This window comes from Neofelis nebulosa, chromosome 9 (assembly GCF_028018385.1).
Source record: "Neofelis nebulosa isolate mNeoNeb1 chromosome 9, mNeoNeb1.pri, whole genome shotgun sequence".
Taxonomy (NCBI): Eukaryota; Metazoa; Chordata; class Mammalia; order Carnivora; family Felidae; genus Neofelis; species Neofelis nebulosa.
Window position 1 is genome coordinate 58,903,014 of NC_080790.1, and position 17,012 is coordinate 58,920,025.

The window sequence follows — 17,012 nt, forward strand, 5'->3', positions numbered from 1 at the left end:
CTCCATCATCAAATTTTTATTTATGTAATTTTCAGCTTTCTTTTTATGATATAAATTATAACAACCAATACAGCAAATAGAGCTAAAGGTGGATCTTTAGCTATCTCATGTGATAATATTTGCACAGTACAAAGTATGAGTTACTTGTTGGCTGACTGCTCTTTATTTAGTACTTGCAGTATTGCCTCTAAAACTAATGAACCAGACTAACATAGAAGTCAAAATATCTGTTAGCTAGCTCCACTCCTTAGCCCTCCAACCTCATCAAATAACCTACCCTCTATAACCTATAGATTTTTCTCATCTGTAAAATGAGGGAATTGAACAGAAAAATAGGCAAGTTGAACAGAATATTCTTTAAGGTTCTTTCCAGCTTTAGACTGTGACTATATGGTGCAGTAATACCTGTGACTTTCTTCTTCTTCCTTCCCTCCCTTGTTGAAAAATCTTAGGCCCCAGTGTATCTTTTCCTGGAAAGGAATGGAGTTAGATGAATTTGGCAAGTAAAAAACCAGGCACAGGTAGATACTCAGTATAGACATGATAGAATAGCCAGTGCCATCTGTGTGGGTTTGCTTATGGATTAGAAGAACATGGCCTGTGCATCATCAGTGAGGCAGAACTAAAGGATGAAATAATTTACACACCTGCTGTGGGTGTGGCTAGAGGTGAAGGGACCATGAGGAATGAGTCCTTGATTGTATCCGCGGAAGTTTTCAGAGATCACATTAGAGAAGAAGCAAGCTTTCAGAGGTTAGTTGTGTCCAAAGGTGAAATCAAAAGCTAGGCTATAACGAATAAGAAGAAAAATAGGACCATAAGAAAAGAAACATCTGGAAAGGCCTATAAATCATGAGGTAAGTGTACTTTTGTTTAGTCTTTTTCTGGAATGATATTTATTTATTTATTTATTTGAGAGAGAGAGTGTGTGTGTCTGTGTGTAAGCAGAGGAGAGAAAGAGAGAGTAGACACAAAATCTGAAGCAGGCTCCAGGCTCTGAACTGTCAGCACAGAGCCTGACATGGGGCTCAAACCCATGAACGGTGAGATCACGACCTGAGCCACCCAGGTGCCCCTCTGGAATGATTTTTATAAGTTTATCATTGGTCTCCAAGCTCAACTGAGATATTGGCCAAAAGTTCAGACATTGTAGATGGAGACAAGGAAATTTAAGACAGCTGTAAGCCAAGCTAGATATGGAAGAAGTGTAGGAGAAAGATCACCAAGATTCAAGTCCATTTGCCAGTGTTTGGGAGCTTTGAGTCCCACTAGCCAAGAAGAGTACTTAAAGTTTTCTTGTATTTGACTGGTCTACATGATATTATTAATCAGACATTATTGTAAATAAAGCACATGTGAAAAGCAAAAAGTAGAATTCAGACTGGGAAAGAAAAACTTGGAGATATAATTTTTGCCCTTCTCTCCTTTATGAATATGGGTCTTTGTTTCATTATGAAAATAATTCACCATACTCACTTAGAAAATATGGATGTTTTGCCTTTAATGTCTTCTTAGAGTTCTTTAAGAAAACTATATTCCCTCAGGAAACTATTTGGTATAAACACAGAGTTTGAAATATATAAGGAACTTTCATAGTCTTAATGCTTTAATTTTAATCATTAAGGTAGTTCATGATGATAGCATATGAGCTATTGATATCTCAGTTACCTTAGTTGTTGAGCAAGAAACACTCCCAAAATTAAGAGAGTTGATATGTTGGTCTAAAGACTGGCAAGTCCTCAGGTTTTGTTGTAGAATCCAGTTTAAGGCATAGTCCGTCACAACTGCATTCTATTTAGTATGACTATTGGACCTGTAATGTCCGGCTTCTTGAGCAGTTTCATCAGCCTAGAGTCACATGACAAGGCAGGATCAACAAATAGCAAAATCTTAGAATGTGTCCAAATCATTTTTACAGATATGCTTCCTGGACTGGACATGCATCTACACTGGTTAAACAAAAGCACGATACTAGAGCAGATTTACTTCGCAGTAACCTTAAAGGCCTACTGCCAGCAGAATGGGCAAAAGAAACATGATGTAGACTTACTGAAGAACAGCTTCAGGGCATGTGACACAGATAGGGAATGCTGGGAAGCAACAGAAGTAAACTTGCAGCTATAAGATAGAGGGAGGTGTAGTTTGTGCCAAGGCGTTAGGTGACAAGGTATTATTAGACATAGGCCAGCCAAAAGCATTTATTTTTGTGTAACAGAATATCAACCCCTAGACTCGATTTGGACAACAGTTTAATGAGTGGAGAGTATAGATCGCATAGGCAGCCTATTGAACAGGTATAAACCAGCATTTATTCTTATGACTTAATTAGCGTGCTTTAAAAAAATCCTAAATGTAATTAAGCACAAAGCACGCTCACCTTTGTGTTGAGGAATAGATGAGTTCCATGTACAACCCTTCATAAGAAAACACATTTCTTTTCCTAAGAGGAATGGGGGAATTTGGAGTAACAAGAAGTTAACTCTTCAAATGAAGTTTACAAGTAGGATGGTAAAAGAGCATCTGAAGTCTGTACTGAACGGTGTGTCCAGTAGCTATTTGGTGAAGCTTAAACAGTCCCAGCTCACCTCTGGGTATTGCTATTGATTCTCCATGTTCATGAGCACCAAATGAACCTAGTTTATTTTAAAATACAAAATTAGATATAAAAAAACATGATCAGTTGAAAATGTGATCAGATGTTCACCTGTTCTTATGCCTGGGATAATGTAGTCTTTTGTAACAAGACAAAAAGAGTCTGATTCATTAGAGAGTGCTAAACAGACACTGTTTCTTTATATATGAATTGTGTCGATTCTTCTGTGTTTTTTAATGGAATGTTTCTTAACAGGTTGAGTATTATACCAAATCTGGTAAAAATAGACTATTACACTATCGTGAAAGGGTAGTTTGGTATCTTCGTTATACTTCTGACATTTTTAGAGCATTTATGTAGTTAATTCAGTCAGCCTTTTAAGAAATAGAATATTTCCTTTTCAGGTACCTTATTCCATAACTTGAAATTAAGCCTGTGTTAAAAACTGTTCTATGCTTCCCTCTTACTTCCGTTTCTTCCCATTTGGGCCACAGACTTCCTTAGGGAGGAGGTGAGGGAGAAGTGAATTCTCACTTGAGCCAATAGAATTTAGAGTTATATAGTGTTTACCTATTTTGCGTAACACAGGCCCACCCACACACATTATGAAGTGCTTAAGTGAAAGAACACTGAGCAGGCTGCTATTCAATGTGTGATTCCAAGTGTAATTGGGAGATGCTTTAATACTATCTGGATTTTATCTTCTGCTGAGTGGGTTGTTTATCTATCTTGTGGTGATAGCAATGGAATGAAGAGGTAGGTATTCTGTAGCTTAATATTAAGTGTCACGTCAGTGCTTCAGGTTTTAGGTAAGGTTGTAGTTGTAACAAATGATTTGAATCATAATCAGATTGCTTATGTTTGATTTTTTCACATTCAGCTTTAGAAGTATGTTATGTATGAATTACATTTCCTTCTGTCTTAGGGAAAAGGTTGAATAAATCTCAAGCTCCAAGGCTTTTGTGTCATTAGAGAGGCTTTACAAATGTTAATCTCACCTCCCATCAGTCCTACAGAAAAATAACTGCAGGTGTTTATTGCCCATTGACTGTTGGTCAACAGAAACCTGAAAACTCTTCATTTGTAATATTTTTCCAATCCAAGTATATAGTTTTTTACATGTTTTAGAACTTAATGTTGTCCATTGTTTTCTTTTAAATTATTAAATTTGAGAATTATGTTGCTCTCTGAAGGAAATTAGTTGGAAACCAGAATGATGGTGCTGTTATTGTACTTTGGTTAGCTATTGACAGCTTATTCAGAATCTTGTCTTTTGACCATAAATCTCCTCTTGAGATCCTCTCAAAGAGATGTAGGCCTTTGAGATAACTACAATTTACTATTTAGACATTCTTACAAGATAAGGAAAAATTGTAAAGATTTTTTAATATTGAGAATCTTGCTTTTAAGGATTTTAAGTAATGTTTCTACCTTGAATGTTTTGTTGTTCCTCCTCTGATATGATAGGAAGAGATTTAATAATTTAGATCTGATGATTGATGAGAGGGGGTGCTTTCTGCTATAAAATGAACAATCATAAGTTCCCCAGTATTCTTTTCTGAAGCATTGTGTTTTCATTTAAAAAAAATGGTTATAATTGAGATTTTGTTTCTTTTTATAGGAAATTTATTAAAAACGGAATCTGTTTGCCAGAATACTGACATGCTGCCCAGTAATGTGTGTTCATTTTTTATCAAATTTTCTAATTTGTTAGTGAGAGGGAGGTACTCACTCTCTTGTACATGTATAAAATCGAAGTCAGTAACAAGAGAAAACTTGCAAATAAGGAAAAATTTATCATAATTTTACATAATTGGGGTATTTGTAATGTGATAATATAACATTAATCAGAGTGGAGAGAGGAAATTTGTAGAAATACCTCAGCTATATGTATGTATCATTTTCCTAATGAAAAGAGTTAAATAGGAATGCCACACTTAGTGATTTAAAGTATTCACTCTGCTAAAAAATAGATGTTCTTAGCCTCCCACACACAATGTCTCTAAATTACTGCTATAAAAATTTATGGGGAAAACATGATTTGGTCAGAGAAAGATCAGCTGCTACTTCTGAGAACTTTTCATGAGCCAGAAAGAAAACTAAAACTTACAAAATGAAACTTTTTTTGTTAGTGAGATTAATAATAGTTGTCATCCTTTAATAAGATCTTTTTCTGACTCTTAAATACTGAGAACAAACGGAGGGTTGATGGGGGGGTGGGGGAAAGGGGAAAGTGGGTGATGGGCATTGAGGAGGGCACCTGTTGGGATGAACACTGGGTGTTGTATGGAAACCAATTTGACAATAAATTATATTTAATATAAAAAAATTAAAAAATAATGATCTCTTTCTATAGGTAGTTGACCTTAATGTTAAAACAATATTGGAGATGATTTGTAATTTGAATTTTCAACTACACTTTTCTTTTTCCAGTCCTTTTGAGTAGAACTTATAATGGAATTAGGAAACTATTAAAAGTTGACGTTAACTTCCCTATATGAGCAGGTAATATGTATACAAAATCCAACTGGACTTAGATGTACTATTTTTACCCTATTAAAAACCAAACATTTATACAACATTCAACCTTAAAACTAATTGCGATGATTTTTGAGGACTTCATTTGTATTTCAGAGCCTGGTTAACTATATTATAAGAAGTAGAAAACTAGAACTTTCATAATGTCAAATTTACTTACAAAGAATAGATTGTAAACATTTGTTTAGGTACTAAGAAATAAAGATAAATCTCTGAGAAAAATCTAAAGTGATGAAGCAGTATCACCATAAATTAACGAAGTATTAATAAGACCTACTTTGTATGCCTAACTAAATACATACTAGGTATTTTAGCAAGTACTTAAATTTTTTTTTACTCTCACAGTTTAAATAATTTTAAGAGACCCAAAAGTCTATGACTTAAGTATACAGTGAGTGAACTGAGCAGATGGCCCAACATCCAAATCTCAAAGCAGCTTTGTTGTTCTTACTCAGTCCTAGTGACAAATTCTATGAAGTATGGAGAATATTGTCACCATTTTATTGGTAGAGAAAATCACGTGCTACAGAATAGCAGAATCATGTGCTACAGAATAGTAGATTGGAGAATTCATGAAGGACCTGGATCTAGCCCTCATGACTGTCCAGGGCCAGAGTTCTCAGGGTTCACCCTAGGCAGTCACAGCTTAGACCTTCACAAGTGTCTCTGCTAGTTTAAAGAAAACACTATCATAATGAAGTAATTAGTGAATAAGTCAGGAAAGTCCTTGACTTTGTAGCTTTTCAAGATTCTGTTTTAATGAAATATATCAGAATTATAGGTTGATGCTGCTTCTTCCTAACTCTTGCTCCCTTCTATTCCTTTTCATAAATTCTTTAAGACCAGGATTCATGTGTATAGGTGGACAGAACTCAAATTCAAATACTGTTAAAAGATGTCAGTTACATGCAAATGTCCATACATTAACTGAATTTACATGTATAACTGATTTAATCCCCAGAACAACCTTATGAGGAAGGAACTATTCTAAACCTTCACTTTATAGATAAGAAAATTAAATGTAAATGCATGAATTCAGGAACTATGATATTATTGCATATACAAAGTGTTTTCTTTAAAGCATATAAAAAAGATTTTTTTTTAATGTTTATTTATTATTGAGAGAGAGACAGAGTGTGAGCAGGGGAGGGACAGAGAGAGAGGGAGGGAGATACAGAATCCAAAGCAGGCTCCAGGCTCTGAGCTGTCAGCACAGAGCCTGATGCAGGGCTTGAACTCATGACCTGAGCCAAAGTTGGATGCTTAACCGACTGAGCCACCCAGGCACCCCTCTTTAAAGCATTTTTTTAAGTGTTTATTTTTGAGAAAGAGAGTGCAAGTGAGAGAGCGCCAGTGGGGGAAGGGCAAAGAGAAAGAGAGACAGGATCTGAAGTGGGCTCTGTGCTGTCAGCACAAAGCCCGACATGGGACTTGAACTCACAAACCATGAGATTGTGACCTGAGCTGAAGTCGGATGCTAAACTGACCAAGCCACCAAGGGCCCCCAAAATGTTTTCTAATAAAGCCACCTACAACATTAATAGTAAAGTTGCCCTTATGTGCATAACTTTTTTTTTTTTTTTTTTTTTTTTTTTTTTTAAGAAAAATCCATGAAATATCGTTCTGCAAAATTCTGGTCAGTGTGGGGATGGGTCATTTTGGTTCTGGTATCACTCAGTCCGTCGAGTGGCCACACTTGTATAGTAACAACTTTCTTGAGCAAGGGGGCTGTGGATGGGCAGTTTCATATCAGAGAAAGAACTTGAGACCTGGGAGGCGCTATGACTTGACAGGACCAGCACACAGCTTAGATACATTGCACCTTTAGGTTGGGAGTAGGCTGAAAGGAGGCAAAGTTTGAATCTTGAATTCGTCTTTTAATGCCTTTTACTAAATTAAAGGGCTATTTTGTGCGTTCTATTTTTGTGTCTTTTTTACTTTTTATTTTGAAGTAACTTTAGCCTTACTGAAAAATTGGAAAAATAATTCAGCAAGTTTACATACCCCTTTACTCAGCTTCCTCCAATGTAAACAGTGTATGTAACCAGATTGTATTTATCAAAACCAGGAAATTTACACTGATACAATACTATTAACTAAACTATAGCCCATATTCAAATTTAACCAGTTTTCCACTAATATCCTTTTTCTGTTCCCGGATCCAGTTCATGATCCCATGTCCAAGATAGTTATTGCATCTCCTTAACCTTTTCCAGCCTGGGAGTTTCTCAGTCTTTGTCTTTTATGACTTTGGCACTTTGAGTGAGTACTGATAGTTATTTTGTGGAAATATTGTCTGTCAATTTGGGTTGGTCTGATGTTTTCTGGTAATTAGATTGAGGTTATACATTTTTTTTGGCAACATACCATGGAAAGAAGTGATGGGTCCTTGGTGCATCATAATCAAGGGATTCATGATCTCAAAATGTCTTATTATGGATAATGTTATCCTTGATCACTTGGTTAAAATGGAGTCTGTCAGGTTTTCCCCACTATGAAGTTTCTGTTTTCTCCTGTATAAGTAATAAATGTCTTAGGGGAGATATTTTGAGACCATTGTTGTTGCTTTTTTTAAAATGCATACAACTTGGTCAGCGTTTCAAGAAAAATAAAGACTAGAGGAACCCAGAAATATCTAGGAGTAATTTAACTGTCCAAAATAATTATTACTTAATACTCTTTTTGGAAGAGCCCACAACCTACAGAAGATTAATATGGTTTACTCCTAAAGATTAAAAAGATGACCGTGGAGGGGCACCTGGGTGGCTCAGTCGGTTAAGTGTCCAACTTCAGCTCAGGTCATGATCTCACCATCCGTGAGTTTGGGCCCCGCGTCAGGCTCTGTGCTGACAGCTCAGAGCCTGGAGCCTGTTTCAGATTCTGTGTCTCCCTCTCTCTCTGCCCCTCCCCCACTCAGGCTCTGTCTCTGAAAAATGAATAAATCTTAAAAAAAAAAAAAAAAAGATGACCATGGACTCATTGTTGCATTTTTTAATGGTTGGGAAAGTGGTTGGGAAAAATCCATTTTATTCATTTTTTTGCCATGTTTAAATTTTACCCAAGGGACTTTTAAATACAGCTTTAAACAATTGATTGAATTACTGAGAAAATTAAAATGGCTAGTCAGTATTGTAGTTTATTTCCATGTTAGGACAGTAGAATTTATGTAAGCTCTGTTTAATATTTTATAGTAGGAAGAGTTGGGGGGTTTTCTTGTGTGTTGTTTGGTTTCCCATTGTAGTTCTCTCCTGTGTACCCACCACCCACGTATAGTTTTAAACTCAATTATTTCAGCAGTTCCAGAGAACTAGCTAGAGTTTGAGTTGTAACAACCTTAGTTTTCTTATCTATAAAATAAGGGTTGTAATAGTTCCTACCTCATAAGTTTGTTCTGAGGATTAAATCAGTTTATACATGTAAAGTGCTTAGGACAGTGCTTGGCACAGGGACAGAACCCAGTAAGTGTTAGCCACTATGAAAAAAAAAAAAAAAAAAAGGTAGCATAAGCATGAGTTGACTGCCAGTGTTGGGTGCTGACTTTAGAAAATGATAGAATTTTCCATGAGTATACTTTTATCCGATGTTTTTGTTCCAAATAGCTATCAAATCCCACTGAATTTGCTGCTTTCTGCAGACTTTTGTTCAGGACTTTAGTGGTTAAACCTAGGGGAATTTCTAGTCTTGCTTTCTGAGAAGCATATTATCATTTTTGGAACTTTGGTAATCTGAAAGGGTCGCATACAGGCCAAGTATGGGCAGGAACAGTACAAATGTTTGAGACCTTAGTTGTGTCTTTTTAAAATACGTTTCTACGTATAGGAGATTAAGTGATCATCGAGGTCAGCCAGTCAGGAATACTGCCTTGCAGTTTTTTCTTGCTTGTCCCTTTTTAGGGAGTACATGAAGGCGCTTGCCTATAAGCTATCTTGACACTTCTAATACATGTTTTTCTTCCTGGTGGTACCAGGGATTTGCTCTGGTGTAATACCCTGCTTTTCACCTGAGGTTACTTTCTCCCTTTTCCTTTTTTAAACAACCATACAAAGTCCATTTCATTCACTGAAGTTTTTATTGTTCATTGCTACCAGGAAACAGGATTGACAAATTAAGTGAGCAGTAAGGAAGTGACAAAGTTATTCAACAGACTCAAAAAACACTAGTCATAGTTGCATAGTTGTTACTAGTCTATACTGGAGTGTAATTTGTTTAGTTTATCTTACCCAGCTATACTTTCTCGTCTCTCTCCTAAATGGTCCCATAATAGTGCCTTTTATTCTTATGTAGTAATTAGCCCCCACCTCCCAATCTTGGGTGGGATTTGATTGGTGGTGTCAGAAAACCCAGATAACTTATAGGAGCCACAGTCTCTCCATTTATAAAATGGGGACAAATGATTATACTTGACATAGTTGTGATAGAAATTAAATGAGTTAATGTGTGTTGTATTAACATATGGGTTTCAGTTCTAGCTTTGCCAGATATTACCTGTTTGACCTTGAACCCATCATTGGCCTTTCTGACTGACACACTCAGTTCCCTTATCTGGCAAATGGAGTTAATAAGACTTTGCTACCTAATTCACAGGGCTATTGTGAGAGTCAAGTAAAATAATCTTATGTGAAAGCACTTTGCTAATTAACATTCTGTGCCAGTGCAAGATAGACTTTAATCCAAGGTTGATTCACATTGACACCCCTTTTGATTTAAAAAGATTTCCCCATGCTTTCCAAAGCTTGCTTTTAATTTCTCTAGATATGGGTCCCCTAGGTCAGAAAGATAATTGCTTATCTGGCCTTCACAGATTAGCCTTTCTCTAAATGTCAGACTACCCAGCAGTGGCCTCTAAAACTACTTCTGTGGCCACCCCAACTTCAGTCCCTTTCCTTCAACTACTTGAGAGAGGTTGCTACAATATTAAGATATTTTAAATACACAGAAATATTAATAATTAATCATCAGGGTAAGATGATAGTTCTTTAGTTTTCACTTCCAGCCACTCTTATCGACTAACAAAATACTGAAACTGCAGCTACCTTCTAAGCCATTGCCTTCACTAACACAAGGCTTGGTAATAATCCTTTAAGACATCAATATGATGATGTAAGAAAGCAAATATGTATTAAATATCTTACTTTGTGCCAAGCACTATGCCAAAATAGGGGAAATCCCCCTCCTAAAACAAATTGCCCTCCTCAATTTGAGATTCGAACAGTGGTTCTCATAGGGTGAGGGGTGGGAAGGAGAGTAAGAGATGGGGGGAGGGTGGGAAGGTGGGACATTTTTGATCATTGCAACTAGGAATGCTACTGGCATGTAGAGGGTGTAAAGGCCAGGTATTACAGAACCTCCTGTGGTGAACAGGCCAGCCACCCACAATGTCAAAATATCAGTAGTGCCAAGGTTGGGAAACCCTAGTTTAGAGGAGCAAATACTGTCTGTGTGGGAAAGATGTTAACTGCTTTCCCATCAGGATGAAAATAATGTTATCCCTGTAGGTGGTAGAATATCAGCATGTCATTTGGCTGTCCTAACAGGGAAGACTTGGGTGTTTGCACGTGGGGTGCCCTGTATCTTGGGAAGCAGAACATGGACTTTACTTCCTCCATTGCTGTGTTAAAAGTAAAAAGTCACTGACAGGCAGTAGTAACCTCATACTCCATTGTTTCTTTTTTCTTTCCTTTTATGGATGAATGCTGTTTATTAATCCTGCCGATTGTAAAAGAAGGAAGAAAATAATTAGATTTTCACTCATCAAGAAACTGCTATAAATTCACCTCCCTTCAATCATCAGTTTAATTGGTTTCATAAAATGGCTCCATCACAAATATACCAAAACAGTTCTGTTTGAGTCATCCTTTTGAAATCAACCAAAGGGGAACTCTAGTGTAGCTGGGAATCTGTTTCATTAGAGACAATATACGCAATCCACGTTATGTTTTTCACCATAAAGAAGCATTTCATGTTTTAAAACATTTTCCTTTTTCTTTTTTTTTTTTCCTCAGCAGTCTTTATGCCTACTCATTTCCCCTTCAAAATAGAAGTGTTCAGAAGATTATGTAAACATCTACCTAAGATTGGTTTTGTTTTTTGCTTAGTGTTTGTTTTGCTTTGTATTTTTTCAGGGCAGGAATTTTGTATTTGTGTTTAGTAGGTAGTAAGCAAAAGTCTGTGTGCAATGTAGATAATAAAAGAAAAAAATGTGTAATGTTGAGAGGGCAACCTGAACAAAAAAGATTGATTTCCCAGTTTTCCTTCTTTAAGTGAAACTGACAATTATATATTATAGAAAGTGATTCCTTTGGGAAGAGTTGATGTTAAAACAATTGTACTTCACTGGCTTTTATTTATTTTATTTTTTTAATTTTTTTTTTCTTTAACATTTATTTATTTTTGAGACAGAGACAGAGCATGAACGGGGGAGGGTCAGAGAGAGGGAGACACAGAATCTGAAACAGGCTCCAGGCTCTGAGCTGTCAGCACAGAGCCCGACGCGGAGCTCGAACCCACGGACCGTGAGATCATGACCTGAGCCGAAGTCGGCCGCTTAACCGACTGAGCCACCCAGGCGCCCCAACTTCACTGGCTTTTAAACAACAAATGATTAGAATGTTTTATTAGTCAAAGTAATGAGACTATTTCTAAGAAATGTATATTTTATTGCTCATTTTTTTTAATGTTTTCTCAGCCTATACAGAAAATAACACTGGGGCCCCTGGGTGGCTCAGTTGGTTAAGCATCTGACTCTTGGTTTCGCCCTAGGTCATGATCTCATGGTTCATGAGTTCAAGCCCCATGTCAGGCTCTGTGCTGCCAGCGCAGGGCCTGCTTGGGGTTCTCTCCCTCCCTCCCTCCCTCTTTCTGGCCCTCCCCTGCTTGTGCTTTCTCTCTCAAAGAAAGAAAGAAAGAAAGGAAGAGAAAGGGAGGGAGGAAGGAAGAAAAGAAAGAAGAGGAGTTGAAAAAAGAGGGAAGGAAGAAAGGAAGGAAGGGAGGAAGAAAAGAAAGAAGAGATGAAAAAAGAGGGAAGGAAGAAAGGGAGGAAGGAAGAAAAGAAAGAAGAGGAGGGGGAAAAAAGAAAAGGAGGGAAGGAAGAAAGAATACTATTCTAGAATAGGTTTCTTTAAAAAAATTTGTTGAACTTGGGAAGGCCCCTGCTGATGAGAACATGCTCGCTTTTTAAGGATCAAGCGGAGGTTTAAAATAATAGGTATTATAGAAAACAGTTTTACTATTTTAGCAAGATTTTTTTTCCAGTCTCAGAATTAAGGGCATTATTTAGTATTATTTTTGTTAGATCATCACATTAGGATAGAACTGAATATATGTGGTCAGACCAACTAACTTAATTGAATATCAACAGGTGGAGCCAGTAATTGAGTCATTAGAATTTATACATTTACTCATTTCATGTTCTCAAGTGATTAAATTTAGGAATTAATTTTGAAGAATTACATATCTTATTTAGATTTTAAATACAGAGAATATACAAAGAGAATGAGTGCAATATCACTGTCTAGCAACTGGATTTTGTTAAAGATTCTGAACTATTGTGAAAATCATGACTCTTCAGAACCTAATATAAAGATTCTAACAACTTCTTTCCAACAGTCACCTATCAACATGTTTTAGAATTGTAATAGAAGGTTCCTGGAGAAGTAGCTATCATGGCATATGTTATTAATAGTTTAAGAATGCCAGTTTATATAGCATTGACCATTTAAATTTAAGAAAACTGTTTTATCTTGGGTCATTTAAGTGTATGAACAATACTACTAAAGTGTTTTATTATAGGTTTCAGATTATTAGATACAGAAATAGAAGCCAAGTTTGAGTGTGTTCCTGTGATTGAAACTTTGATATCACTGATAAAATATCCCCAAATCAAGCCTTCTAATGTATCTAAGCAGACTAAGAATAAGTATAATTGGAAATCTATTGTTTTTCTTGGCTAATTAGGCCAAGGGCTCCAGGAAGTATAAAATGGTGAATGTATGCTAGCCCTACTCTAGTTATTTGTCAAAACTAAAAATTGTTCCTTTTGCTGTAGAGGCAATGGGCCAAATCTGTGTAGTCCTATATGTACATTACTTGTAAATTCTTATGTTAGAAGATGGTCTCATATTTTTTTACAGCTCCAAAATGCTCTTCATTCTCCTTCAGTCCCATCATTTTTAGAGATGAGGAAACATTGCTTTGTTCAAAGAGAGCTAGAACTAGAACATAGGCTAATACTTGCTAACCACGCTACGTGCTAGTGTCAGCCAAATATGGGCATTCATTTCTATCACTTCCAGATTTCAGATCACAGTACTAATACTATTTAATACCATTTAAATTGCTTACCTCTTTAAAGTTTATTTTAAAAGGAACATTTTACTACTATAAATGGAAAATTATCACTTCCTAAAAATACAAAGTAACTCTAAAAAGGAGTCCAAATCAAGACAAAGCTATGCTATTAAAATTTAATTTAAACTTTAAATTTAATTCTTATTATTACATTTTTAATTCTTGCTGTTCTTGGTCAGAAATGTGTCAAAGCCGTGTTTTCCTATTTGATGGCAGTACCTTAATTGTCTAATAAGAAAGGCACAGTTAAAGCTTCTAATTAAGCTTTGCTTAGCTTTTTGTTATAATAGGATGCTTCTTTATGGGGGAAATAAGAAGGTATGAATTCTTGTTCATATTAAAGTATGATTTAACATAGATCAGAAGGTCTTGTTAGATGGAACCAAAATTGTTCTTTAGTTAATTTGAATTAATTCTTTTTAAAACTCTTAAATTTTTACACTGAAGATTTTAGTTAGCTTTATATTGTTTCTTTTTCCAAATGAGGGATATGATCAGAATAGTTTATTTTACTGAAATAAAACATTTCTCTGGGGAGAAATTCATCTGGGGAGATGCAAGGAGTTTATAGTGTATCTGAATGGAGGAGATGTATGTTTTATTTAAATAGTTCTTAAGCATGGGGGTACCTGGTTGGGTCAGTTTGTTGCACGTCCAGTTGGGTCAGTTTGTTGCACGTCCACCTCGGCTCAGGCCATGATCTCACGGTTCATGGGTTCAAACCCTGGGTCAGGTTCTGCACTAACTGCTCAAAGTCTGGAGCCTGCTTCAGATTCTATGTCTCCCTCTCTCTCTGCCCCTCCCCTCTTTGTCTCTCAAAAATAAATAAACATTTTAAAAAAGTAATAAATAGTTCTTAAGCATGTTTTATTTCTTTAAAATAATTTAGTGTTTTTTAAATTTACTAATAAAAATTAGTGTGTTTATCTGAATTGTTGGTCTAGATGTGTATTTCAGTTACAAGAGATAAAAGAGGGTGAAAATGGCTAAGCCTTTTCCTTTTGCTTGTTCTCATTCATTGGGCTACAAATAGTCTGTGTTGTCTTCTCTCTGAAAGTGCTGCTGTAGAAGCTGTATTTCACTGTACTGTAGAAAGGCTTTTTTTTTTTTTCATGAGTTTCCTATGAAAACTGTTGGTGGATGTAAAAAACCAGGAGACTTTCATGGGTTAGCTAGTAAGAGTTTTGTTGTAAAACCTTTGTAACAGGTCTAACAAGAAGACCATAAAGAGAATAGATGCAGGAATACCTGATCCCATTAAACTGCTGATAAAGTAGACAGGCTAGTATTATGAGGATTGTTTATAGTAGCAGTTTTTGTGGCTTATCAGAAGTGTTGTTATCCCTATGTGTGTCAAATTTATATTTTTTTTTTTAATTTTTTTTTCAACGTTTTTAATTTATTTTTGGACAGAGAGAGACAGAGCATGAACGGGGGAGGGGCAGAGAGAGAGGGAGACACAGAATCGGAAGCAGGCTCCAGGCTCCGAGCCATCAGCCCAGAGCCTGACGCGGGGCTCGAACTCACGGACCGCGAGATCGTGACCTGGCTGAAGTCGGACGCTTAACCGACTGCGCCACCCAGGCGCCCCCAAATTTATATTTTTTAATAAGGCTTTTTTTCTCTTTCTTTTCTTTTCTTTTTTTTTTTTTTAAAGAGTGAGAACACTGGGTGGGAGGTGAGGGGAGAGAATCTTAAGGAGGTTCCATGCTTAGCACAGAGCCTGATGTAGGGTCTCAATCCCATGACCCTGAGCTGAAATCAGGAGTCAGATGATCAACTGATTGACTCACCCAGATGCCCCTTAAATTAAGCTTTTTAATTTGAGGTCATTGTAGATTCCTATGCAGCCAGAAGAAATAATACAGAGATTTTGTATACCCTTTACACAATTTTCCCCAATGGTAATATCTTGCAAAACTACACTGGTAAAGATACAGAACATGTCCATTCACCACAGGGGTCCTTCCTATTGTCCTTTTGTAGCCACACCTACTTCCCTTTTACTCCCACCCCCTCCTTAACTCCTAGCAAGAATTTATCTGTTAACCATTTCTATAGTTCTGTCATGTCAAGAATGTTACATGAATAAAATCATTTGTGTAACCCATTGAGGTTGGCTTTTTTTACTCAGTATCATTCTCTAGAGATTCATCCATGTTATTTCATATACCAGTAGTTTGTTCCTTTTTATTGCTGGATACTATTTCATGGCATAGATGTATGACAGTTTAATCATTCACTCAGTAAAGAATATCTGGATTGTTCCCAGGTTTTGGCTATTATGAATAAGGTTGCTATAAAGATTCATGTACAGGTTTTGTAACATAAGTCTTCATTTCTCTAGGATAAATGTCCAGGTGTGCCATATATAATTGTCTTAAATATTTCCTTTACATACATTTAGAACCACATCAGATGGTGTTAATTTTTGCTATAACTTTCAGACATAATGTAGAAATTCAAGGAAAGGAAAGCGTATTGTATTTACCCGTACTTTTACTTACCATGTTGTTTCTTCTTTTCTGATGTTCTAAGGTTCTTCTCTTTTATCATTTCTCTTAGAGAATTTACTCTAGCCATTCTATTAGAGTAGATCTGTTGGTGACAAATTTTCCCTCACCTGAGACTGTCTTGATTTCTCCTCCATTTTTGCTGGGTATAAGATTCTGAGTTGACAGTTGTTTTAGTACCTGAAAAAAATAAGCTACTTTCTTATGGCTTCCATAGTTTCTGGTAAGAAATCCACTCTCATTCTAATTGCTCTTCCCCCCTCCCCCTCGCCCCCTAAGTAAGACGTAATTTCTCTTTCTTTCTGATTGCTTTCAAGATTTCTTTCTTTCTTTCTTTCTTTCTTTCTTTCTTTCTTTCTTTCTTTCTTTTCTTCTTCTCCTTTCTTCTTTCTTCTTCTTTCTTATTCTTCGCCTATTTTCTCTCTTGTTAAGATTAGGTAATTTCTATCTTCTGGTTCACTGATTCTTTATTATGTCCCTTCTATTCTGCTGGTGAATAGAATATCCTAAAAAGTGAGCTTTTAAATCTTTTGTTTTTTTTTTTTTGTCAAGACTTTCTATTTTTTGTTTGTTTGTCCCATGTATGTTTGTGATTGCTTACTAAAACATTTTTATCATAGTTGGTTTAAAATCTTTGTCAGGTAATTCTGACATCTCTGTCATCTCAGCTTTGATATTTATTGATTATTCTTTTTGCATTGTCTTAAAAATCTTTCTAGTTCTTACTATGATGAATGGTTTTCTATTGAAACCTAGATGTTTTGTCATTATGTTCTGAGACTCTGGATGTTATTTAAATCTGCTTCCACTGTCTTTTTCTGACACTGCTTTGGCAGGGGAATAGGGACTGCCTCCTTATTACTGCCAGGTAGACCTAGAACTCCAGGTCCCATACTCAGCCTTCATTGACACCCAAGGGAAGGAGATCCTTGTTACTGTCAGATGAGGGTGGAAGTCCAGGCTCCCCATATGGTCTCCACTGACATAGCTAGAGTAGGGGTGAAGACATGTTACCAACCAGG

The 17,012-nt window shown here is 36.3% G+C and overlaps 1 protein-coding gene across 1 annotated transcript in view; it reads left to right on the forward strand.

Moving 5' to 3' along the window:
- PELI1 (pellino E3 ubiquitin protein ligase 1) overlaps positions 1 to 17,012 on the forward strand; it is a 57,595-nt gene that overhangs the window by 25,432 nt on the left and 15,151 nt on the right. The gene's annotated exons all lie outside the window — the stretch shown is intronic.